At 44.2% G+C, this 25,908-nt stretch overlaps 1 protein-coding gene across 1 annotated transcript in view; it reads right to left on the bottom strand.

Annotated features, from left to right (window-relative positions):
* LOC115466437 overlaps positions 1 to 24,437 on the bottom strand; it is a 68,569-nt gene extending 44,132 nt beyond the window's left edge. Inside the window, exon 1 of the mRNA XM_030197649.1 lies at positions 24,381 to 24,437. The gene's annotated coding sequence lies outside the window, so the exon portion shown is untranslated. The remainder of the gene's footprint in view (positions 1 to 24,380) is intronic.
* Positions 24,438 to 25,908: the final 1,471 nt, after the last annotated feature.

Below are 25,908 nucleotides of genomic sequence, written 5' to 3'. Positions count from 1 at the left end.
CATTTTCTACTTTGAAGCCTATTAATGAACTGGACTGTTGTTTACATTTGAGTGATGAAGATGATGAAATTTTGATTTTTTTTTTTTTTAAACAAGCAAACATGCTGGCCACAACTAGCAAAATTTGCATGGGGGATCCTGTACATTTCTGCTACCAGCACATCTTCTAAGAAGACATCTTCTATTGCAAGAAGGACTGTGGAAGACAGGAGAGCTAAACTGAATCCTGAGATTATTGATGACTTATTCATCCACAGATTAAAAAATCATAACAGTGCTTCCTAGGGCATATTTCTCCCCTCTACGGCATACGGAATGGGTTGCATTTTGTACCCTTGGATATTTTAACAGGGTGTATTAGGATTCCTTGGGGTAGTAGAACTCAGCTATTGTTGGGGCTGGAACAGTAGAGGGTGGTAGTGGGGGGGAGGGGTATTATAGTTGCTAGTTACTCATGTTTATAAATCACAAATAGAAAACAATAATATCAGTTGCTCAACATATTGTTCCTTTTTATACTTTAATAAAAAGATTGAAATATAAAACCATAAGTGTTTAAGGCTTCTGCAGATGAGGACAGAGCCCTCGGGGGATGGGGCGGGGACTGAGACAGGGCCTGCAGGGACAGGTTGGAGACGAAGAGAGACCCTGTAGGATGGGGATGGAGACAACCTGCAGGGATGGGGTGGGGACAGAGACAGAACCCATGGGGACAAACTTTGTCCCCATGTCATTCTCTAGTTTTACATTACTCTCTTGTGGGTCAAAGGCTGGGGGCATGCTGTGGGAACATTTGATATCAATGTACATCATTCTCAATGAATATTTATTCAAATGTTTTACTGGCCACTACTCAAGAGCCCACAGTGAAATTCCCAAAAATCTCAACATAAATTACACAGTAAAAACATATTTACAAAGCTATAAACAAATATAAAAACAAGCAATACTGTTACAGTAAAAACAGCAAACTAAATACAATTTGAAATCTGAAAATAGAAAACATTATGTTAAAATGTGTGTGCCTGAAAATACAGGCCACAGCAGAAAAACAATTTTTAATTAACACTTTGAGCGCCACAAAAGGCCACCTTATAAAACCCCACGTTTCCTAAAAATAAAAATACTGAGTAATCCTCCATAACTACCTAAAAAGAAAGTTCTGGTATAGGAAAATGCCTTTTTTAGGGTATCCACATATTTAACTTCTTTGCTCCAGGGATTCACTATCAGTGGGAAGAGACGGGCTGGGAGCAATTTTGCACCCTCCAAACTTGCACAATGGGGCCAGAATACTTGCACAACCCTTGGTATAGCACTGACTAACTGACCTTCCTGTGACGACTGTACTAATCTCGAAGAAGAATAAGGAATTAATTGATCACTCAAGCACTGTGAACCTTTTTAAATTCAAAGCTCTAAAATTAGATGTTGGCCAGTCAAGCCGAAATTTATTTATTTATTGCATTTGTATCCCACATTTTCCCACCTATTTGCAGGCTCAATGTGGCTTACAATTCATCATGAATGGTGGAAATATATTAGAAAATAGACATTCAGCAGTGGCCAAAGTCATCTAGTTAACCCTCGTCGGCCAATTAGGAGACCTAAAATTAACTAGAATACATTGGTTATTTTGAGTTGAGATATTCATCCCCACCACCTATAGCAGAATATCTGAACAAAGTTAACTGGTTGACATTATCTCTGGTGCTGCGCCATTTTGCATTCAGTGGAACTTTGTTTATAACAAAGATCTTTTGTAAGACCAACCATTTTCAATTTTCTTGTGAGATAGACCGCTGAACATGGGATTATTTCAGATATTTTCCACAAAGACTCCTGAAGCAGGCCTGTGGCCAAAACATGGTTCTGTGTCGAGTCTTCATCAAGAACATATTGCGTTCAAAATCTGCACCTTGGTTCATAAAATCATCTACGGTGAAGCCCCGGGATACATGACAGACCTCATAGACCTACCAACCAGAAACACATCAAGGTCATCACGAACATACCTAAATCTCCACCACCCAAGCTGCAAAGGACTCAAATACAAATCAATCTACTCATCCAGCTTCTCCTATATAAGCACACAACTATGGAACACATTACCATGCGCCGTGAAAACATATGACCACCTTAACTTCCGGAAACTACTAAAAACCAACCTGTTCAAAAAGGCATACCCTAATGATCCAACTTAAATGCCTTAACCCTGCAACATACCAAAACCAAAATCGTATTGGACATAACTTAACTTTTTCTCCTTTATAATTCCCTAATGTGTCTATCACACATGACCTTTATTCTACCATAACTTCAGTCTGTAATTGTTCATACCAGTATTGGCGATCGCCTCTACGATACTATGTAAGCCACATTGAGCCTGCAAATAGGTGGGAAAATGTGGGATAAAAATGTAATAAATAAATAAATAAAATTAGCCAGAGAGACGTAGGCGAGCCATTGCTCATCCCTGTAAATGAGCTGGGAGAAATAGATGTACTTTTGGGGATCCACTGGGTATTTGAAATCCATACTAGCCACCACCAGGGCAGTGGAATCAGTACACCAACCCTTCAACTCTGACTCTATTTTTCTACTGTTCGATTCCGACTCCAGCTCCTACTGATACAAGGCTTAAAATTTTTTGATCTGGATCTAAAGTACCGGTAAATATAACATACTAGTAAAAAAGGCCCGTTTCTGGCACAAATGAAATGGGCGCTAGCAAGGTTTTCCTCGGAGTGTGTATGTGAGAGTGACTGTGTGTGAGAGAGTGAATGTGCGAGTGTGTGTGTGTGTGTGTGTGTGAGAGAGAGAGAGAGAGAGAGAGTGAGTCTGGGTGCGAGTGTGTCTGTGAGAGAGAGTGTGTGCAAATGCGTATGTGAGACACAGTATGAGAGACAGTGTGTTTCACACAGATAGTGTGCGAGAGAGTGTGTGTGAGACACAGACTCTCTGTGAGACTGAGTGTATGAGACCAAGAGAGTGTATGAGTGACTGTGTGACAGAGAGTGAATGTGATACAATGTGAGACAAAGAGGCATATTTTCAAAGCACTTTGGGAGGCTAAGTTCCATAGGTTTCTATGGAACTTTGGGAGGCTAAGTGCTTTGAAAATGAGCCTGATAGAGTGTGTGAGAGACAGTGTATGAGAGTGAGAGAGAAAAAGACATTGACTGTGAGAGAGAGTGTGTGTGACAGAGATACCTCCCCCCCTCCCCTCTCTGGTGTCAGGCCCCCCCTCTCTCTCTCTGGTGTCTGAGCATTACTGTGCAGGACGCTGAGCTCTGGCTGTGCTTCAAGGAACTGACCAATCCTATTTAATAGAATGCACCTCCAACATTCTGAAGCCGAGAAACCTCATGTGGTTGGTCACTTCTGCTTGTGACGAACCCGGAAGTACATGATGTCAATTCAGGAGATGGATACAGAGAGCAGGAATGCCTCAGCTATGCAGTCAGCTTCAGAATGTTGGAGGTGCGTTTTATTATATAGGATATATAGCTGACCAAAACCTAAAGCTGAAACCAAAACCAATGTGGAAACTCAAACATGTGAAACCATTCTTCCCGAGGGAAACATTTTGCAACTTGATACAATCGATAGTACTAAGCCACGTATACTACTGCAATGGAATTTATGCGGGATGCAAAGAACAAATCTTAAAGAAACTTCAGACCGCTCAAAACACAGCAAACAGTCTTATATTTGGAAAAACGCGATTTGAAAGCGCAAAACCCCTACATGAAAAACTGCACTGGCTCCACATCAAAGAACGTATTGCTTTCAAAATCTGTACCTTGGTACACAAAATTACCTACGGCGAAGCCCCGGGATACATGACAGACCTCATAGACCTACCAACCAGAAACACATCCGGATCAACACGAACATATCTAAATCTCCACTACCATCGCTGCAAAAGACTTAAATACAAATCAACTTATGCATCCAGTTTTTCCTACTTAAGCACACAACTGTGGAATGCATTACCAAAAGCTATGAAAACAACGCATGACCACCTAAACGTCCGGAAATTACTAAAAACGAACCTGTTTAAAAAGGTATACCCTACCAATCCAACTTAAATGCCTGAACTCTGCAACACAATGAAACCAAAGCATAACTTAACTCTTCTGCTCCATGATTCCCTAATGTGTCTGTTCCACATGAACCTTATTTTACCACATCACTTTGTATTTGTTCATACCGAAGTCGGTGAACGCCTCTCCGGTACTATGTAAGCCACATTGAGCCTGCAAATAGGTGGGAAAACGTGGGATACGAATGTAAGTCGGCAACCATTCACTGAGTGTCTTGATTAAGATCCACTTCAGCAGCAATTGTCAGCCTGGTATTGGTGTCCTTATCCCCTGAAGAAGCCCATCGGTGAAACAGGTCCTTTGGGTGTGGATGCCTGTCTAAGCTGCAACCGCCTAAGTGGTTTTCTTTCTTTTGTTTGAGACCTTCAACTTTTGGGAAGCACGTTAAGACTCATATGATTTTGAAAAAACAATTTTTGATAAACGTTAAGCAAATATTTATATGATTTTGAAAAATAATTTTTGATAAAACAATTTCCACACGTAGGGAGGATGGGGGGTTTTGAGACCAATGATTGAAGAAGGCATGGTGACTTTTTTCTTTTGAAACAATTACAGCAGTCTTGCTGTGTGTCACCTTTTCTGAGGTCTCTCCCTTATTCTTTCTTATATACCTTTTTCCCTGCACAATATTTTGTGTGAACAGACTCCTTCTTATTGTGTTGGATACAAATGTAACAAATAAATAAATAAAACTGTAGCCCTATCCATGCTGCAAACCCTTCCCCTCCCCCACCCCATGCCAGCCTTCTCCCCAACAGAAACTGTTTCCTCCCTGGGCTGCCCACACCCCCCCTTCTGTAAGTCCTTCCTTTTAAAAGGCCTGGTGGTCTAGTGACCTCTTCAGGGCAAAAGCATCCCGAGTTGCTCCTGCCCTGCTGGCGAGTTGCAACCTCAATTTGCACCTCCACAGATGCGCAAAATAGCGAATACTGATCACGCAACAGCGAGAACACTCTGAGGCTCATTTTCAAAGCACTTAGCCTCCCAAAGTTCCATAGAAACCTATGGAACTTAGCCTCCCAAAGTGCTTTGAAAATATGCCTCATTGTCAATAAGAAGATATGTGTGAAACAACTAACAAGTCAATAATAAAAATTATAATTATGATTATTTTATACTGTAATGTTCATTATTTACAAATGCATGTAGGGGGTCTTTCACTAAAGTGCATTAAAATTTGGGGTTAACGCGTTTTAATGCAGGAAGGGCAAGATTTACGGTGGCATTATTTAGGGCTTTTTAAACTTTGAAATGCACATTCCCCCAGATTTTATTTATGGCACCTGAAAATCTGCATGGAAACCGAAGCATATTCTATAACTTAATTGGCTAACTAGCTAATCAGTGCTGTTAATTGGATGTTAACAAGCAATTATCAGCACTAATTGGCATTGAGATTTACACGTACAACTCACCAAGGGGTCCTTTTACAAAGGCATTGTAGCGTTTTTAATGCATGTGTTAAATATGCATGCACTAAATGCTGGAGATGCCCATAAACTCCTATGGGTGTCTCTATTTATTTATTTGTTACATTTGTATCCCACCTTTTCCCACTTATTAGTAAGCTCAAAGTGGTTTACATAGTTCCGGAGAGGTGGTTACAGACTCCGGTATGAACAAATACAGTATAGGGGTACTATTATAGTGACAAGTACAGTAAAGAAGTATCAGTAAATAGGCTGGGGTGATTCAGACAAAATGTTAGGGTGTGATCAACGTCGGGGTCGAAAACTATCATTTAGTGCACGCTAAAGACACTACTGCGCCTTTGTAAACGGACTCAAGTGTATTCTATAATGTGGTGTGCCTAAATTCTAAGTCGTATAGTTGCAAAGGGGGTGTGGCCTTGGGCATTTTTAAAATCTATGCGCATTATAATAGAATATAACCAATCTGCGCCTGTTAGGCATTGGGATTTATACCAATTAAAACATGGCCTAAATGGACATGACCAAATGTAGTCATGTGGCGAGCTGCTCAGTGTATTCTACATACCGCACAGAAATGTAAGTCTATTCTATATAAAATGTAGGTATACTTTAGAGAAAATGCTGTTGTAATTTTTTTCCGCACTGAATTTTCAGGCGCCATATATAGAATCTGGATTAGGGCTAAATGCCTTTTAGTAAAAGCATCCCTTAAATTTATTTTCTTTATTTATTTTAGTGGCATGTGAGGCCTCCTTGTGATGAAAGGCCCCAAGCTGTAGCTTGTCTGGCATATGCATATATCCATCCCTGCTGGCCACCGCTGGATGCTGCTCGTTGAACATTGATGTGATTCGGTATGATTTTCCATATGTTATTTTTGAACCGCTTCATTAATTTTTTTCCAGTTTCTTATTTTTAACTAGCTCTACCCGGCCACGCGTTGCTGTGGCTCAGTCTGGTTAAATGGAAAAGAAAGAAAAGAGGAAGCGCACGTTTCTAATATGTTTAATTTCACAATGCTTGTGGGTATACAATATTTTTTGTTGTTCCATTGTGTGTGCAGAGATAGAGATTGTCTGGTTTGCCGACTGTAGAACATGCAACATATAATTGTCCATGTGAGAAGCAATCCGTGTGTAGATGTAAACGGGTGAATTCTAAAGAATGGCCCTGAGCTTTGTTGATGGTGATTGCAAACGCCAATCGAATTGAGAATTGCAATCTGTTAAAATGAAATGGCATATCTGTTGGAATCATAGGAATGCGAGGAATGAGGGCATGTTCACCTTTGAAAGGTTCTGTCAAGATTGTTGCTTGTATGACATTGCTCATTAATTTTTTTTTACTGCAAGCCGCGTGCGGTTGCAAAGCTTTGGCTGGTTGATATTTCGCAACATGATAATTGGCACACCGATTTTCAATTGCAGTACGTGCGGTGGCATCCCTGGCAGATCGAGTGAATTGAAAAAGTCTGTTGGATAATTAAGCGCTTCATCTGCTTCCAGAACAGTGTCGACGGACTTGTATGTGAGTGGCTCGCTTGAATGTTTGACTGATAATATTGTTCAGTTCGTAGACGTCTTTGTTCTTGGCTGCAAGAATAGCTCGTTCACTCAGCGAATCATGATTCTTATAATTGGTTTGAATATTAGGAAATACTTTTTCAACCAATTGTTCTTTTGAGGTCACTAAATTGCAGAAGTTATGAGGCAATGAAATTCGTCCTGAGGTCAGATCAACCGGCACCTTTCCGTTCCCAATTTTCAGCAATTGATGTGAGAATATCTGAGCTGATTGATCGTTTTGCAGCTGGACATGCATATTTGTAGTTAACTTTAACGTCTTTACGTGTTGCCACAAAGTAGAGTATTTTAGGCAAGCATTTATTTCATCTGCTGGTGTCGATTGAGGAACTACAGGTAATGTTTGCCTGAAATCTCCTGCAAGCAAGATTAATGTGTTCCCAAATGGTCTGTTTCCACACAAATCTTGCAATGATCGATCAAGAGCCTCGAGCGACGTTTTTCACTGTGCTGTTTCCTCGGCACATATTTGAGCCATTCTTTGTCTGTTTCGCTCGTTCGCTGATGCCCGTTCTTCCTCAGTTTGATTTCCAATTGTAGGTATATAAAAACACGTGCGTATTCGAATGCAACGTTGTGTCGAAATTTCAAAGCAATCGGTGAAGAACTTTCGGAGATTTAAGCCACTCTCAGCCTGTCGCGTTGATTCTGTTGAGAACAAAGCAGATCTGAAGCTGGCAGAAACGCGATCGCCGTGCTCGCAACCGTGCATCGTCAAGTCTGGCTGCACGTCGCTCTGCTGCTTCCTCGGCACGTATTTGAGCCATTCTTTGTGTGTTTCGCTCGTTCTCTGATGGCCATTGTTCCTCAGTTTGATTTGCAATTACTCGTCGCACTGCTTGCGCTCCGCGAGTACGACAGCTGTGACATCTATATAATAGTAGGTATATAAAAACATGCGCGTATTCGAATGCAACGTTGTGTCCAAATTTGAAAGCAATCGGTGAAGAACTTTCGGAGATTTAAGATTTTGAACAAAGGAACATTTACATTTTTATTTATATAGATAACTAAGGGGCCTTTCACCGCAGCTTAAAAGGACTTACCGCAGGACAGTCTCAGGCACCCTGTGGTAAGGTCCTAAGCTGTTTGCTAAAAAATATTTTTAATTCTTCCATGGAGGGGGTGTGTCGGGGCAAACAGTGGGCATTTCTGTGCTAATCAGCGCAGCGACATTACTGTGCACTAAGGGGTCCTTTGGCCGGCGCTGGTGTCAGCAAGTGGGTTTTCCATGCGCTGTGGCCACTTTTAGTATGGTGGTAAAATGGCTGCCGTGCCATATTTTTTTTCTAATGGCTGACGATCCTTTGAACGGAAGCTCCGGCATTGACAAGGGTGCTCTGCTGATGGGTTGGCCTGAGCCCAAACTGGGTGGGGCCCAGGCCCACAAATGGCTACGCCCGTTAGCACATGAGCACCTACTACCTACAAATTAACATGTGACCATTAGTAGAGAAAATGGAAAATTGGCTGTTTCCAGCTGCAGTGTTTCCCCACAGTGGCGTAGCCACGTGGGCCATGGGGCCTGGGCCCCTGTAGATTTGGCCCTGGACCCCCCTACGACGAACCCCCTCCCGCCGTCGCCTACCTTTGCTGGCGGGGGACCCCACTCCGCCAGCCGGTCCTCCTCGTTCCCGCGCAAGCTTCGTTCTGTTTCTGACGTCTGCAAAGGTAGGGCGCGGCGGGGGAAGGTGGCGGCGGGAGGGGGGTCAAAGTTGTTGTTGGTGGTGGTGGGTGGAAGGTGCCGGGGGGGGGGGGGTCGGCGGCGCCGGGGGGGGGGCTAAAATGTGCCCCCTCACTTTCAGGCTATGGACCTCCCTCCCGCCAAGTCTGGCTACGCCCCGGTTTCCCAGTCTGATCCTGGAGTACTCCTTGCTGGTCAGGTTTTCAGGATATCCACAATGAATATGAATGAAAGATTTGCATATAATGGAGGCAGTGTATGCAAATAAAGTTCATGCATATTCATTGTGGATATCCTGAAAATCTGACTGAGAAGGGGTACCCCAGGACTGGCCTTGGGAAACTGTGGCCTAGTACATGGGAAAAACCTGCGTAAGGGCCACTAAGGCCACTTTCTACTGTAGCTTAGTAAAAGGATCTCTGAGAGGCCTGGATAATAATCATTGTCAATCCCCTTCCTCCCAGCCAGGAGATATAGCTGGTCATTCATTTCTACATATACCTTACATCAGTAAATACCTCTGTGCTCAATTCAGAAATGTACCAAAGAAATGAGGGTGGGGGAGGGGAGTGTCACAAATCAAACTAAGGACTGGGAGCTGAGAGATGAGGTACTGCAAAAATCGCTGCTTACAGAAATACTGGAAAAAAATAGAAACGTGAAACCACTCAGCTATCTGAATTTAATAGTAAACATTACATCTTTTTCAGAGGAAAGGTAAAGAGAAAGGGGATGGGACTTGATATACCATCTTTCTGTGGTTGCAAACAAAATGGTTTACATTTCACATATAGGTACTTATTTTGTACTCAATGCAATGAAGAGTTAAGTGACTTGCTCAGATCCACAAGGAGATGCAGTGGGAATTGAACTCAGTTTCTCTGGTTGTCCGGCCACCACACTAACCATTAGGCCTACTTCTCCACTCCACATTTACAGGAATGTTCATTTTTCTCTTTCTCTCTCTCTTTTTTTTGTTTTGGTTCCATGACAAATGTCATCAAGAGTCAACAACTGATATAACCTGCATCACGGGAATCATTTCTCACATCTTGCATCACAGCCATATATGCTTTTACCAGCTGGGCTCCTTAATAATTGTCGGGCCAATACTCAGCCCGCGACCGGTAGGCGTTTTATTTTTTTTAACGCTGACCATTGTGGGCTGAATTAGACATGGATATACAGCTCCGGCCCTTATCCGGTACCAGTATTGAGTATCCGGGTCTTGGTGGTGTCCAAGATATCCAGGGACAGCCAGTATTCCGTATCATTTGCTGGAAAAACTAACCAGCACAGTTTTAAGACTGCATTATACGAGGTCCTAGGTAACTGGAGATGGTTAGGACTGCGTTATATGAGGTCCTAAGGAACTGGACACAGTTAGAACTGTGTTATATGAGGTCCTAGAGAACAGAGCACAGTTAGAATTGCATTATGAAGTCCTAGGGAACCGGGCACAGTTAGGACTGGTTATATGAGGTCCTAGGTAACCGGAGGACAGTTAGGACTGCGGTATACGAGGTCCTAAGTAGCCGGCACAGTTAGTACTGCGTTATATGAGGTCCTAGGGAACCGGGCACAGTTAGGACTGTGTTACATGAGGTCCTAGGGAACAGGGCACAATTAGGACTCTGTTACATAAGGTCCGAGGGAACAGGACACAGGATAGTGTTATATGAGATCCTAGGTAAGCGTACTCAGTTAGGATTGTGGTTATGTGAGGTCCTAGGGAACCAAGCACAGTTAAGCCTGCGTTATATGAGGTCCTAGGGAACCGGGCACAGTTAGGACTGCGTTACATGAGGTCCTAGGGAACAGGGCACAATTAGGACTCCTGTTACATAAGGTCCCAGGGAACAGGACACAGGATAGTGTTATATGAGATCCTAGGTAAGCGTACTCAGTTAGTATTGTGTTATGTGAGGTCCTAGGGAACCAAGCACAGTTAAGCCTGCGTTATATGAGGTCCTAGGGAACTGGCCCGTTAGGACTGGTTATTGAGTTCCTCAGTATCCGAGCACCAGCACCCAATATTGGTGGTGCCCAATAATGTCCAGGTCCACTCTGGTATGGGCCTGTCAGTGGGACATGTGGGTGGCAGCATTTCCAGCTCGGATCAGTGCAACTGAATATCAACCCATGGATTTTTCTGATTTCTCAGAGGTGTTGCCATTTGATGATAGTCCCGAAGTGGGGGGGGGCCGTTTCTTGGAAGCCAAAGCAGGACTTCTCCCTCCCTTCTTGATCAGGGTGCGCTGGGACCAGGGAGGGCGCAGTCGCAGTCTGTCATATCTTCGGGTGGCCAAGATAGTCGTGCAGGGTATCAGCCCAACTGAGGTGGTCCCTAGAAGCTCTACTGAATCAGCCCAGTAGCACCAAGGACCATTTCTGGCGCTTGTCGGTCCTACACCCAAACCCCCAAATTCTAGAAATGCCATTCAAAATTGCTCTTGCAAATTTAGTCATGCACACATAATTTAGTTGGATAACAAGCCAATTAGCACCAATAATTGGTTGCTATCAATTATTAGCACTAATTGGGAACAACTTGAATTATGTACGCATCTTGCTAGGTGCTAGTCTATAAAGATGTATGCGTAAATTTTTTAGCATGTAAATGATAAGGGGTCGTTGCTAAGTCAGGGACATTCACTAAAGACGCACGCAGTATTAGGGAATACGAGAGATCCGCGTCTAATTTAGGCACAAGGATTTACATCAGGTTTCAGTTAGTATAAATCATCGGGCACAGATCCCACTGCTCAGTGCTATACTATAAAAAGTTCCCAACTCACTGTTGTTTGTAGAATAGCACTTAGGGCCAGATTCTATATGTGGCGCTTACCAACATCTGCACAGAAAACATTTCCGCCTAAGCGTATTCTATAGATTTAGGAGCAGAATATAGAATTTGCTTAGTTGATATCCCAGCACCTAAAACTATGCGCCTCCATTTACACCAATGAAAACGTAACGTAAAACTCAGCGTTGTAGTTTTATATGCAGTGGGTCATATTCCTATAACAATGCGTGTAAATTTTGGAATGCCCACGAAATGCCCATTTCTCCACTTACGACCGTGCCCCTTTTGAACTGCGCACATCAGAATTTAGGTGCAGTTGATTACCAACCAGGAACACAAAAAGGTCAGCACGCACATTCCTGAATCTCCACTACCCCAGCTGCAAAGGACTAAAATGCAAATCAACATATGCATCCAGCTTCTCCTACATAAGCATGCAACTATGGAACGCACTACCAAACACCATAAAAACAATGCACGGCCTAACTTCCGAAAATCACTAAAAGCCACCTGTTCAAAAGGCATACCACAATCATCCATCCTAAATACCAGACAACGAAACTCATACCAGAACTGGACAAAACTGAACTCTCTATACTTGATTGCTTAATTTAATCTGTCACTTATGAACTTTAATGCAATACCACTTTGTATTTCTCATTCCGGAAATGGCGATGTTCCCACCCGTAACCTCCGCTCTCAGGACAAATCACTCCTTTCTGTACCCTTCTCCACCACCGCTAACTCCAGACTCCGCCCCTTCTGCCTCACATCACCTTATGCCTGGAACAGACTTCCTGAGCCCATACGCCATGCGCCCTCCCTGCCCATTTTCAAGTCCTTACTCAAGGCCCATCTCTTCTCCCTTCCTTTTGGTGCCTACCACCTTCCCCATTTCTGATACCTACACTGACTACATAGTTTTACCTTTAGACTGTAAGCTCTCTTGAGCAGGGACTGTCCTTCCCCATGTTTAAACTTGTACAAGCGCTGCGTAACCCTGGCAGCGCTGTAGAAATGCTAAGTAGTAGTAGTAGTAGTAGTAATTACGGCATAATGTAAGCAACATTGAGCCTGCAAATAGGTGGGAAAATGTGGGATACAAATGCAACAAATAAATAAATAAATTACAGAATATGCTTAGCGAGTTGTGCACGTGAATTCTAATTATTGCCAATTAGTGCTTATTATTGCTTAGGTGCTGTTAACAATGCTGATTAGCTTGTTAAGCCAATTAGGTTATGCGTGTTGTTATGGAATATGCTTAGATTTCAGTGTGGAATGCTAGGCACACTATATAGAATCTAGTCCTTAGCCAGGGGCATAGCCAGACTTCGGCAGGAGGGGGGTCCAGAGCCCGAGGTGAGGGGGCACATTTTAGCCCTGCCGCCGACCCCCCCCCCTCCGCCATTTTTGACCCCCACCACCACTGCCACCACCATCTTTGACCCCTTCCCACCACTGCCAACCCTCCCCCGCTGTCACCATCGGGTACCTTTGCTGGCGGGGGTCCCTAACCCTGCAGCTAAAGTCCTCTTCTCCGGCACCGGCCGCATTGCTGATCTGCAAGGCTTCTGTTTCTGTGAGTCTGACGTCAGACTCACAGAAACAGAAGCCTTGCAGATCAGCAATGCGGCCGCGCCGGAGAGAGGACTTCGGCTGGCGGGGGTTGGAGACCCCCCCACCAGCAAAGGTACCGACGCGACGGTGGGGGAGGGGTTGGCGGCAGGAGGGGAGTCAAAGGGGTTGGCAGCGGCGGGGGGGGGGGGTCAGTGCCAAATCTACTGGGGCCCATGCCCCCGTGGCCCAACGTAGCTAAGCCACTGTCCTTAGTGCTGTTTTTTCACTATCCAACTTTGTGCACCATTTATTAAATCTAGTTCCAAATGCGAAGGACTATTCTATAAACGCACACCGTCCGCGCCTCCATGTGTTTAGCATATTTAAAGACATCCCAATCACTATTCTAATAGGGTGTGTATAAGCGCTGCAGCACACATTGGCAAGGGGGGTGTATATATGTGCATTATATATTGCAGGACATTGGCATGTCTTCCAAAAACAAACACAGCTTATAGAATACCAGACGTTGGATATGTTGCTTGACCTGGCGTAAACTGGCACGATACAAATACTGTGGTCCAGGTTTTAAAAATTTTATCATCTGACAAGCTGAATCCAATAATTTCAAACAATTATTATTGCATCACACTTCTTGTTATCTAACTAATTAAGTTTGGTATTTCCAGCTGTTAAATCTGTTAAGATTTAAGCCTGTTTTTATGCATTCTTTTTTGGTTTTCTGCCATTTGTCTTTGGAATAGCCTTCCTGTTACGATTTGCCTTTTGAAGGATTTTTTTTGTTTTTCTGAAGGCTCTGAAAACTCGTTTGTTTCCTTGAAGTTCATTTGATGAATATGTTGTTTTGATGTTTGCATTTTAAATTTGAGTTGTTCGTTGTTTAATTCCTGAAGAATGTTCACTGATTTTATAATCGGTTACCTCGCCTTGAATCCCGTTGTGGGAGAGTTGGCGGGTTATAAGTACCGGATAACGTAACAAATTTCAAAATAAGGGCCCTGCTTACTAAGCTGCGCTGTAGACATGCTAATATTTTTAGCAAATGCTAAAAATGCTAGTGCACCATAGTAAACAGGTCCCTAAGAGTGAAACAATGTGCTCAGAAATGAAACTGTGCCAAAAAAGCATCAACAGATGTCAACAAGAGCCTTATCACTGGAAGTTGTTCAAACACAGTCCACTTAGTTGGTGTTTTACCAAAAAATATCACTCATCTGCATGTGATTATTCAAATTGCGTCCAAGGGTGGGATGACATTCTGCTTCTAAGAAAATACCCCCGAAGAAGCTACAGATGGCAAAACTGGGGTTCTTGTTGAGGTGAGATAGAGATGAAGGTTTGGACAAGCCGAGGATACCCTTCTTTTGTGAAGCGAGAAGATAAATTCTACACAGCCCTAGAAGAACATCAGAAAATTATACCAAGTTTGGATAATCACATGCAGATGAATGATATTTTTATGTTAAAACATCAAATAAGTGAACTTTGTTTGAACAATGTGCAGTGATAAGGCTCTTGTTGACATATCTGTTGATGCTTTTTTGGCACAGTTTCATTTCTGAGCACATTGTTTCACTCTTATTTTGAAATTTATTAGAGATATGTTGTGATACAATAATTATTGTTTGAAATTATTGGATTCAGCTTCAGATGATATAATGTTTTTAACACCTGGACCATAGGATTTGTTTTTTGAACCACTAGGATCTGGGCATATATTAAATAATATTAATTAAATTAAAATAAGTTTTCTTCCCAGTTTGGTAAATGGGCATTCCCATATTTAGGTGTATCAATGCAGTGCTAATATTCTAATGATAGAATCTAGGCACCCCTCTCCCTGGCTCCTTTCCCCACCAAGTCCAGCATCTCTCCCTCTCCCCGAGCCCCTTCCCCACCAGGTCTGACATCTCTTCCTCTCCCTTCCCCACCAGGTCTGCCATCTCTCCCTCGCTCTCACTCCCCCTCCAAGTCCAGCATCTCTTCCTTTCTTGCTCCATTCCCGACCATGTCCAGCATCCCTCCCTCTTTTTCACTCACTCCCCCACTTTAATTTCCATTACTATAGTACTAACCCTCCTAAAAGCACAGTCAAACTCTCCTAGCCCTTCCTTTCCCACCCAATCCAATAGGCACAGGTTGTCATATCTGGGTGCAGAGTTAGGGAGGTGTCATCAGACTGTGCACAGGTCACAGATCTGCATCTTGCCCTTCATTTGTGTCTCATGTGCTTGGTGAAGCTGGAGCTGTGACTGAAGTTCTTATGTGTTCTTCGCAGGGGTTTGACATATAGCCCCTGTGCACACTCATTAGTGAGGTTCCTCATCTGGCTGAAGCTGCACTTGCACTCCTGCAGGGTATAGGGCCTCATCTTCCTGGTGGATACGCAGATGTTTCATCAGGTTCCCATGCCGCCGAAAGCTCTTCCCACACTTCTCACACTCAAATGGTCTCTCCTTCATGTGGATGGCCTGGTGCTCGGCCAGATCTGAACACTGGGAGAAGCTCTGTCCACACTTGTTGCAGGAAAACCGCCTTCCTCCCTCCCAGGACCCTGACTTTGTTGAGGAAGTCCCCCCCTGGCCAACACTGCTCCCATTTTCCAGCAATGCTGGGGATGGCCCATTGTGAGTCTTCTGGTGGGCTTTTAGATTCTGATTTTTGGTATAACACTTCTCACATTCAGTACACTTGAATGGTCTTTCCCCAGTGTGGGTTCGCCGATGCTGGAGCAGGTGGGCACTCTTGCTGAAGCGTTTGTCACACTCACCACACTTGAAGGGTTTCTCCCCAGTATGGACTCGTTGGTGCTGAATGAGGTGGGAGAGTGTCATGAAGGTTCGCTCACACTCTGTGCACCGATATGGCCTCTCTCCTGTGTGTATCCGCTGGTGCACTGTCAGGGACTCCTTGTGGCTAAAGCAGCGTCCACATATCTCACATGTGAATGGTCTCTCCCCAGTGTGTGTCCTTTGGTGTACTCTGAGGTGTGAGCTCTTACTGAAGCATCTCTCACACTCAGAACACTTATAAGGTCTCTCCCCTGTGTGGACTCTCTGGTGAATGGTCAGGGACACCTTATAGCCAAAACTCTTCTTACAGACAGAACACTTGAATGGCCTCTCCCCTGTATGGACCCTCTGATGGGGAATGAGAGACTCCCGTTGGCTGAAGCCCTTCCCACACACCCCACACAAGTAGGGTTTCTCCCCAGTGTGAATCCGCTGGTGCACTTTCAGGTGAGAGCACTTCTTGAAGCACTTTCCACATTCAGCACAGCGATATGGTCTCTCTGCACGCTTCTGGTCAGAATAGAGATCCTGCCTGGTTTCAAGTGACCCTTCCTCCACAAGTGATGCCGGCTGCTCGCTGGGACTCACCCGAGAGTCAGTTCCTTCCTGGGCTTTGGCAGGCTCTTTGGTTTTGTCCTCAGAATGGTAAGTGCTTTTGGCTTTGGGCTTCCTCTGATGCTTGAAGGCTGCCATCCTGTCAAAGTCCGAATGGTCAGGCTCAGTGTTTCTCCTGACTGTTGGCAGCTGCTCCTGAAATTTCAGCTTTTCAATACATGCCTCCAAATGCCGTTTCTTGGTCTTTTTCATCGAGCCGGACTCTGCTGGGGGAAGGGGAGATAGTCAGTACCTATGCATTTTTAAGCAAAGCTTTGCTAAGCATGCAGACATCAGATGAGAGAGCGGTGGCCAGAGCCAGAGGAATGCTGGGATGCACTGGGAGAGACATAACCAGCAGGCAACAGGAAAGGACACCTTCTCTGTACAGGTCACTAGTGAAAGATCTCCCCCAGACCAGCATCACAATCCGTTCAGGGGGCATAGACATAGTTTATCTGCTTTGTTTGGATGGGAGAGAGAGCAGCAGTGGGAGCTCAAATTAGTAGTGCAGGGAGGACTTAACCTCAGACTGGCATTTATTAAGTTTCTCTACCACCCCCCACTCACTCCTCTCCCACCAGCTTCAATCTATTCACCTGCTGCTGCAGAGCGATGTGATAAACATATTTTCAAACCATTTTATTTCTTAATATATTCTTATCTTCCTCTAAATTCCTATTAGTTCACTTTATCTTTCTTCACATGTCCTATCCCCTCTGACACCTACATTTTTTCTTCTGTTACTCATTTTTTTCTCCATCTTGCTGTCATCTTTCTTATGCTTATGTTATAGGTGTCTTTTCTTTTCCCTTTTCTTGGGTGTTTTCTTTATCCTACCTATACTTTACTTTTCCATTCTCCTCCCCCTCACACACATTTATTTCCCACAAATTCATCCTTCCCTGCCTCTTCATAATTACCTCTTTTCTTTAGCTCCTCCTCCACTCCCTCTTCCTTCTCTCTCCACTTTTGCCCCTTCCCATTATCTCTCCTTTTTACCCTTCTCTTGGATCTTCTTCATGTCCTCTCTGTCTTTTCCCCTCCCTCATCCTCCCTCTCTTCTTGCCTTTTCCCACCTTCCTTCCACTTTCTCTCCTTCCTTTATCTCCACCCGAAGTCTTCCCTCTTATCCCTCTCCTTTTCTCCTTCCTTCCCCCTGTTCTCTCTCTCTCTCCTTGCTCCTGGCATTCACTCACTTTCTTACCCTACCTGGCACAGTCTCTTTCTTCCCCTCTTCTCCCAGGCACACTGTATCTCCCTTTTCCTCCCTCTTTCTCCTTCCTCTTCCCCCCAACCAGATCCAGCTTCTTCTCTCCCTCCCTTCCCCTCTACCAGGTGCAGCATCTCCTCCTCCCTCCCTTCTCTCCCTCCCTCCAGCATCTCGCCTCCCTTCCCCACCAGGCCCAGCATCTCTTCCTATCTCTTTCCCTTCCCCACCAGGTCCAGCATTTCCCACTCTCCCTCTCCCTCCCCCTCTTGATCCAACATCTCTCCCTCTCCTCCCACCAGGTCCAGTATCTCTTCTTCTCCCTCCCTTTGCACCCTAGCCAGATCCAGAATTTCACTCTCTCAGACCTCCATTCCTGCTGTGGTCCCTTTTCTTCAGTTGAGCAGCAACAGCAAAAGTAAAACCTCTTTAAAGTGCTTTGCAGAGTCCTCAAACCCCTGTGCATTTGAAGGCTCTTCCAAACCCTGCCCCCTCTGATTTACACTTCTGTTACTGTATGGGGCACAGCAAAGCCTTCAGCAGCACAGGAAAGCTGCCCTGATGAAGAAAGGGGACTGTTGCAGGAAGGGAGGTCTGAGGGGGGCCATGACGGACTGGGGAAGTAGGGAACAGAAAGCAGCAAGATACTAAGCTGCACCAGTGGCAGGGGGAGGAGGGCTGGGGTTAATGATGGGTAGACCCATGTGGCATTCCTCTGTCTAACGCTGGCCTAGAACATATGAGGAACATATACCCTGTAATATGGCACCCCCCGGGGGTGGGCTTCCCTCTGTACTTAGGCCCAACCATTGTCAATCTTGGCGTCATCACTCCAGCCAGGAGAGAATTCAGTTTGGGACGGTCAACTGCCAAGGGGGCTTTATCTGCAGCTAGTTAGAGGCCCTCCTCTCTGGTTCCAGCTAGTGCGTATTCCACTTGGAGGCTACTCCTCTGCTCCAATAGACAGCCAGGCTCTATAAAAATGCTCTGTATTTATTCAGCATCACCAAAACGCAATGAACAAGGTTCTCTATCTTCCTTCTCAAACACAGGTTCCACTCAATCATGATCACTACATGCATTACTGTTCTATAAAATACACAAAGGGTGTTGGAAGAGAACCATGGAGTTAAACAAAAGTAACTTAGATCAAATATTAATACAATAGCAGCAGGTCATAGTGCTATGGCCAGCATAAGGAAGATATTCTTGTAGTTCAGACAGAGATAACTCGGCAGACAGGATGGGCCAACTCAACTTTTTTTGTTTTTGCTGTCATCTGTTATGTTGGTTGCACTGAGAATTGTCCAACCCAAGTTTTCAACCTCTGAAGGCAAAGCAGACCTCTGAAACGATGGCTGTTGTTGGATGTTGATATGGACTTTATCTCCAGATGAGATTCATTACTAGAACTTGCAGAGTTTATGGATGATGTTTATAGTTACAATAAACTTCATTGGGGGGATAGATAATTATGACAATGGCAGCATCACTTTTTGAGTTGTAACAGGCTGTGATTTCATCCCCCCCCCCCCCCCCCCCATGAAGGAGCTGTAGTCACACTTATAACGGTCTGATAAACGTAGTGGTGGGAGAATGAAGGGGAGTCTAAAGAGGGCAATTTTCAAACATCTGTGGGTAGTTACAAAGCTGATGGACACTTTCAGCTACGGACTGAGGGGCAGTCAAAGGGCACCTCTGACAGGCCAGGTGAACTTTCAGCCAGGGACTCCCCACCTCAGAGTGGCTCAAGGCCGCCACCTGCCCCACTCATGTTCAGTAGCTCCTCTCCCCTTCTCTAACCCTTTCCATAGTCCAGCATCTTCCTTTCCTTTACCCCCCCCCCCCCCCCTTAGTGTTCATCATCTCTCTCTTTCCCTATCCCCCCTGGTGTCCAGCATCTCTCTCCTTCCTTCCTTCCTCCCACCACCCTGTGGTGTCCAGCATCTCTTTCCTTCCCTATTCCTCCCCCCCCCCACACTCCCATGGTGTCCACCATTTCTCTCCTTCCTATTCCCCCACAGTGGTGTCCAGCATCTCTTCCTTCCCTATTCATCCCCCCCCCCCCCCCCCATGATATCCAGTATCTCTCTCCTTCCCTCCCCATCCCTTTGGTGTTCGGTATCTCCCTGTCCTTCTACTCCTTCCCTACCATCTCTCACATTCCCTCCCCCCAAAAAAAAATATTCAGAGGGGTTGGGGCATGCATGGATGCTCTAAGGCCGCGCACTGGCCATGATGTCTTCTGTAGGCACTGTGACAGTGGCATCAGTGCCACCCATACATTTGTGCCACCCTAGACAAACAGCTAGTCTGTCCAGTGGTCGGGTCTGCCTTGTATGGACTTTTACACCGATTCTCAACAGAGAAAATCTGTGCATACTCAGTCCAGGGGGAAAAACACTTGTAGATATTTGCACTAGCTTTTTTTTCTATAGTTACTTCTCCACTGCAAGATGGATGAGCCATGTAAGAGGTAGGGGTTTTGTTTTTCCTTGGCATTTTCCTATTTCTTTCTTTTTTGTATTGATATAGGGCAGTGCTTCTCAATCCACTCCTCAGGACATACCTAGCCAGTCGGGTTTTCAGAATATCCACAATGAATATGCAGAGATAGATCTGCATACCAAGGAGGCAGTACACGTGAATCTATGTCATGCATATTCATTATGGAAATCCTAAAAACTCAACTGGCTGGGTGTGTCCCGAGGACTGGGTTAAGAACCCCTGATATAGGGTAGAAGGGGATTCATGAGAAACCCAGGAAGTAGGCCACTTTTATGTCCCCCTAATGCAAAACTCACCTATCTTGGGCTGAGAAATCTCTTCCTTCCCTGCTGCCTCCTGTGGGTCCCAGTGACAAGCTTCTTCCTCCTCTTTCTCCTGTTTAATCCTGAAGAGAAGGTCTGGTTTCACTGGTATCAAAAAGAGGAGAAACTAAAATAGAAACAGGTTTTCAAAGTGAAGGAACCGACTGGCTCCATCTTTAGCCAGAGGAAGCAAATCCAGCTCTGTTTTTACCTCCCTCCTAATCTATTTATTTATTTGTTTGTTACATTTGTTTCCCACATTTTCCCACCTATTTGCAGGCTCAATGTAAGCCACATTGAAGTCCACATTTAGTAGCGATCGCCAGTTTCGGTAGAACAAATACAAGGTGATATAGTAGTAGAGTAAAAGTTCATGTGTGACAGACACATTGGGGAATCATAAGGAGGAGGTTAAGTTATGTCCAGTATGAGCTTTGGTTTCGTTACATTGCAGGGTTCAGGTGTTTAAGTTGGATCGTTATGGTATGCCTTTTTGAACAGGTTGGTTTTCAGTAATTTCAGGAAGCTTAGGTGGTCATATGTTGTTTTCACGGCGGTCGGTAATGTGTTCCATAATTGTGTGCTTATATAGGAGAAGCTGGATGCATAGGTTGATTTGTATCTGAGACCTTTGCAGCTTGGGTGGTGGAGATTTAGGTATGTTTCGTGCGGATCTTGTTGTGTTTCTGGTTGGTAGGTCTATAAGGTCTGTCATGTAACTCGGGGCTTCGCCGTATATAATTTTATGGACCAGGGTGCAGATTTTAATGCAATATGTTCTTTGATTAGAAGCCAATGCAGTTTTTCTCGAAGGGGTTTGGCGCTTTGAATCTCGGCTTTCCGAATATAAGCCTGGCTGCTGTGTTTTGAGCAGTTTGGAGTTTCTTTATAAGTTGTTCTGTGCATCCCGCATAGGATTCCGTTGCAATAGTCTAGCTGGCTTAGTACCATAGATTGTACTAGTTTGCGAAATATTTCTCTTGGAAAGAAAGGTTTCAACTCGTTTGAGTTTCCACATTGAGTGGAACATTTTCTTGTTGTTGATTTCACTTGATTCTCTAGAGGTTAGGTTTCGGTTGATTATAACTCCGAGAATTTTCAGATTATCTGAGATAGTTAGAGTATGGTCTGGGGTGGCTATATTGGTGGGTTTGTTCGTGCTGTATTGGGAAGAAAGGATGAGACAATGTGTTTTTTTCTGTGTTAAGTTTGAATTGAAATGCATCAGCCCATGAGTTCATGATGTTTAAGCTGAGTTTGGATTTTGTTATTTCCGTTAGATCATGTTTGTAGGGGATGTATAATGTGACATCGTCTGTGTAAATGAATGGATTGAGGCCTTGGTTGGATAGAGCCTTGGCTAGTGGGGTCATCATTAGATTAAAGAGGATCGGTGATAGTGGTGATCCTTGAGGTACTCCGCAGGCTGCTTTCCATGGTGAAAGATATATTCGAATTTGATTTCACTTGATAGTGTTCTAGTAGTTAGGAAGCCCTTGATCCAGTTGAGTAACACTACCACCAATTCCGGAAGTATTCTAGGATGTTTAATAGTACTTTGTGATTTACTATGTTGAACGCACTAGACATGTCGAATTGTAGGAGAAGAACGTTCTTGCCTGATGCAATTTCATGTTTGAATTTGGCTAATAGAGTAATTAGTACTGTTCAGTGCTGTGGGAGGAACGAATCCTGATTGTGATTCGTGTAATAATGAGAATTTGTTTATGTAGTTGTTAATTTGCTTGGTTACCAGGCTTTCCATCAGTTTGACTGCCAGTGGTATAGATGCTACTGGGCGGTAGTTGGTGATATCAGTTGTTTTTTTCTTGGTATCTTTTGGTATAGGGGTGAATAGGATATTGCCGTTATCCTTTGGGAAGAGACCATGTTGGAGCATGTAGTTTAAGTGGGATGTGAGGTCTGTCATGAAGCAAAGGGGAGCGGATTTTAGTAGGTAACTGGGGCAGGTATCCAGTTTGCAGTGAGCCTTGGAGAATCTTTTTAATGCTTGGGTGACAGTTTCAACTGTGAGGGGGGCGAAGCTTGTCCAGGTTCTGTCCGCTGGGTGTTCGCCGTTGATTGGGTAAAGGGGCCCTTTTACTAAGCTGCAAATAAAAAGTGGTCTTAGCGTGTGCTTACAGGGGTCATTCCCAAAGACAAAGGCCATTTTTACCACATGAGTAAAATGGCTGATTTTTCTATTTCCAGCGTTAATGGCCACATGCTAATTTCCCATTAACACATGAACATTTAACGCTAACCACACACTACTTGGTTATCGCACTGCAATGTAGCTGCACTAACTGATTAACACAGAACGAGCCTACTTTCCGCCCCCAGCGCTAATAAATAAAGTCTATTTTTTAGTGCGTGGGAAGTGCATGCAGATGCCAAAATTACCACGGGATGTCTGAGCGTGCCCCTTGATAAGCACTTTTTTGCTATGGTAAGTATATATTAGTGCTTACCGCAGCTTAGTAAAAGGGTCACTAAAAGCAATTGCATAACTGGGTACCTCTATATAATTTATTTTCACATATAGGACTTCTTTTACAAAGACGTGCTAGTGATTCCCGCTTGGCAAATGAGAGGAAGCCCATGGGAATTGAATGGGCTTCCTCTCATTTGCCGCACTGAAAATTGGCAGCATGGGTTTGTAAAAGAGGCCCATAATTTGTGACTATTGAAGTGTTTTACATCACTGCCCTTTTCCTATATTTTTATAATGCCATCATGGTCCTTACACCAACAATGTGCTGTACTTATCCAATTCGTGCATATTGACATAACAACATAAAAATATCCATACTAAAATATCCATACTGGTCAGACCAATGGTCCATCTAGCCCGGTATCCTGCTTCCAACAGTGGCCAATCCAGGTCACAAGGACCTGGCAGAAACCCAAAGAGTAGCAAGATTCCAGAATCCCAAAGAGCAGCAAGATTCCGGAATCCCAAAGAGCAGCAAGATTCCATGCTACCGATCCCAGGGACGAACAGTTGCTTTTCCAACAGCACTTTAGAGTGTTGTTAAGTCTACTGTCTCAAATAGACTACTGTAATTCCCTTTATTCTGGAATGTCAGTGAAACTTATGAGGAAACGTTGTTTAGTGTAAAATACAGGTGCGAGATTGATATACAAGAAATCTAGATATGATCATGTGACTCCTTTGTCTGTAGATTTACACTGGTTTTCCATTGAGGTGGTTGTTAACACTTTGCACGGAGAAGTACCTGAGAGTTTTCCCAGTTTTTTTTTCAGCTTTTAGTTAGTTTTACCAGTAGCTGTAACATGATCACCTTTTTTTGTCTTGTCAGTCATAGATATGAAATCTAAATCAATATGTGAGAAGTCTTTTTGTTATTGCGAGACTAGAGTCTGGAATTCGTTAACACTAGGTAGCCATTTGACTTCTTATATAACTTTTAGGAAAAACTGAAGACTATTTTTTTTTAAGTTAAACAAATTATGTTTATGATAGGACTGTAGTTGAGAGGATGTATTATTGTGATATATTGTGACCTGCTCTGAACCAGGTATATAAGGATATGGTGGGATACAAATCTATAACATAACATAACAGGATACTGGGCTAGATGGACCATTGGTCTGACCCAGTATGAATATTCTTATTTCTTCGGCAGATCTTTCTATGTTATCTAAAAACTTCTTATAGAATGAGAAGGTAGAGGTGGAATGAACCACCCTTTTAGAGGAAAAAGTTGTGGGTGAGGGGATTTATTCTGAGATAACGGTCACTTAAACTCACAAGTACTGAGATCCATGGTGATCCCTCCGTCTTCTGAACTAAGGTGGTCTCTATGGAAGGGCTCCTCCCCTGGCTTGATCTTTAGCAGAACGTCGTCATTGACGATCATGTAACCTGGCATTTCAAGAAAGCAAAGAGAAGAGTGTACATGAAGAGGAGAATGGTATTTGTATTATTTTCACTGCTCCCTCGGCACCGAGGGCACGTTTGTTTTGGCAAAAGAGCATCACAGTGACTGACCAATTCCTGCTATGTATGTACAAAGGTAAAATGGCCTTCTTGGCAAGAGCAATAACATACACAAATTACCTCAAGGCTCTTCTGGTCATTATTCATTTGCCATTTGGGAAACCTGTTAGGATAATGGGGGTAATATTCAGCATGTGGCAGTTGGTGTTTATTTTTTTTAACATCAGTAGCCACAGGTTTTTATAGCTGGATATTCAACAGTGGGCTGCACCCTGATAGTGGCACTAAATATCCAGGTATAAGACAGCCACTGGCACTTATATAGGTACCAGTGATATGCAGAACAATAACCAGATAATAACCCAGTGTGAGACTCTGGGCAAGGGTTATGGGGGTGGCACTTAGAATAACTCAGCCAGACAAGGTGTATAAATGTGAAAAGAAATATTTTATTCACCTGAGCCCTGAGACCTGTTACCTCACAGTCCAGGAAGCTCAGATGCAACAGTTTTTCTGGTTTAGTAACAGTCTTTGAGTAGGCCTCTGGCTAGCAAGCCAAGTAATCTGTAGGTGGTGGGGCTGCCCCGCCCCAAACATAGTCCGCTAGTCCTAATATCTTCTGAGAACTTGGGTCTGGCTCCAGTCAGACCTCAGCACGGCTTGCACTCTTAACAAGAAGCAAAAGTTGGCTTACCTCAGCCAGGTTACAGCAGTTAAACATGTTCTATACAGGCACAGACTTGGGCTTCAGCTCTTTCTTCTCTAGGCCTCTCTAACCTCAGCCTGGCCCTGTCTTTTAAACTCCCAAGTATTAACCCCGCCCTTCTTGGCTCACTTCCTCCCAGGGTGGGATCAGTTCTCTTAAGGTGGCCCAGGCTAGTTAGACAGGGTCTGTTCTTAAGGGTGAGGGGCAGTGTTCTATAAACCCCATCACACCCAAATAGAATAGCCCTTTTGCCCACTCGCTCCTGCCTGGTATGGCCTGCTCTTCAAAATGGCTTTCACAATCTTTCGTGGCAGCCTTATGGTACACCATATGCCATGAGTACTTCAGGTACTGTGGTATTTGAAGTACTGTGAGGCTAATGCTAGAGGTCGCAGCAGCCATTTTGAAAAGCAGGCATCGCTCCTGCCTGTTTCCCCCTACACCAGCTGGGACCCACAAAGGAAAGCCCAGGGAACCTACGAGCATTGGGGGTCTGGGACTGTTGGATTTTCTTCACGGGGTGAGTGGGAGACGGATCTAAGGGGGGGGATTCTGAAGTTCTAGGGTGGTGGTGGTAGGGGTCAGAAGGAGGGGTTAGTACTTGTCCAGAATTTTCTATTTGGATCCATATAA

Source organism: Microcaecilia unicolor, chromosome 3 (genome assembly GCF_901765095.1).
Source record: "Microcaecilia unicolor chromosome 3, aMicUni1.1, whole genome shotgun sequence".
NCBI lineage: Eukaryota > Metazoa > Chordata > Amphibia > Gymnophiona > Siphonopidae > Microcaecilia > Microcaecilia unicolor.
The sequence above is the reverse complement of the archived record's forward strand: the minus strand, read 5'-3'. Positions and strand labels throughout refer to the sequence as shown.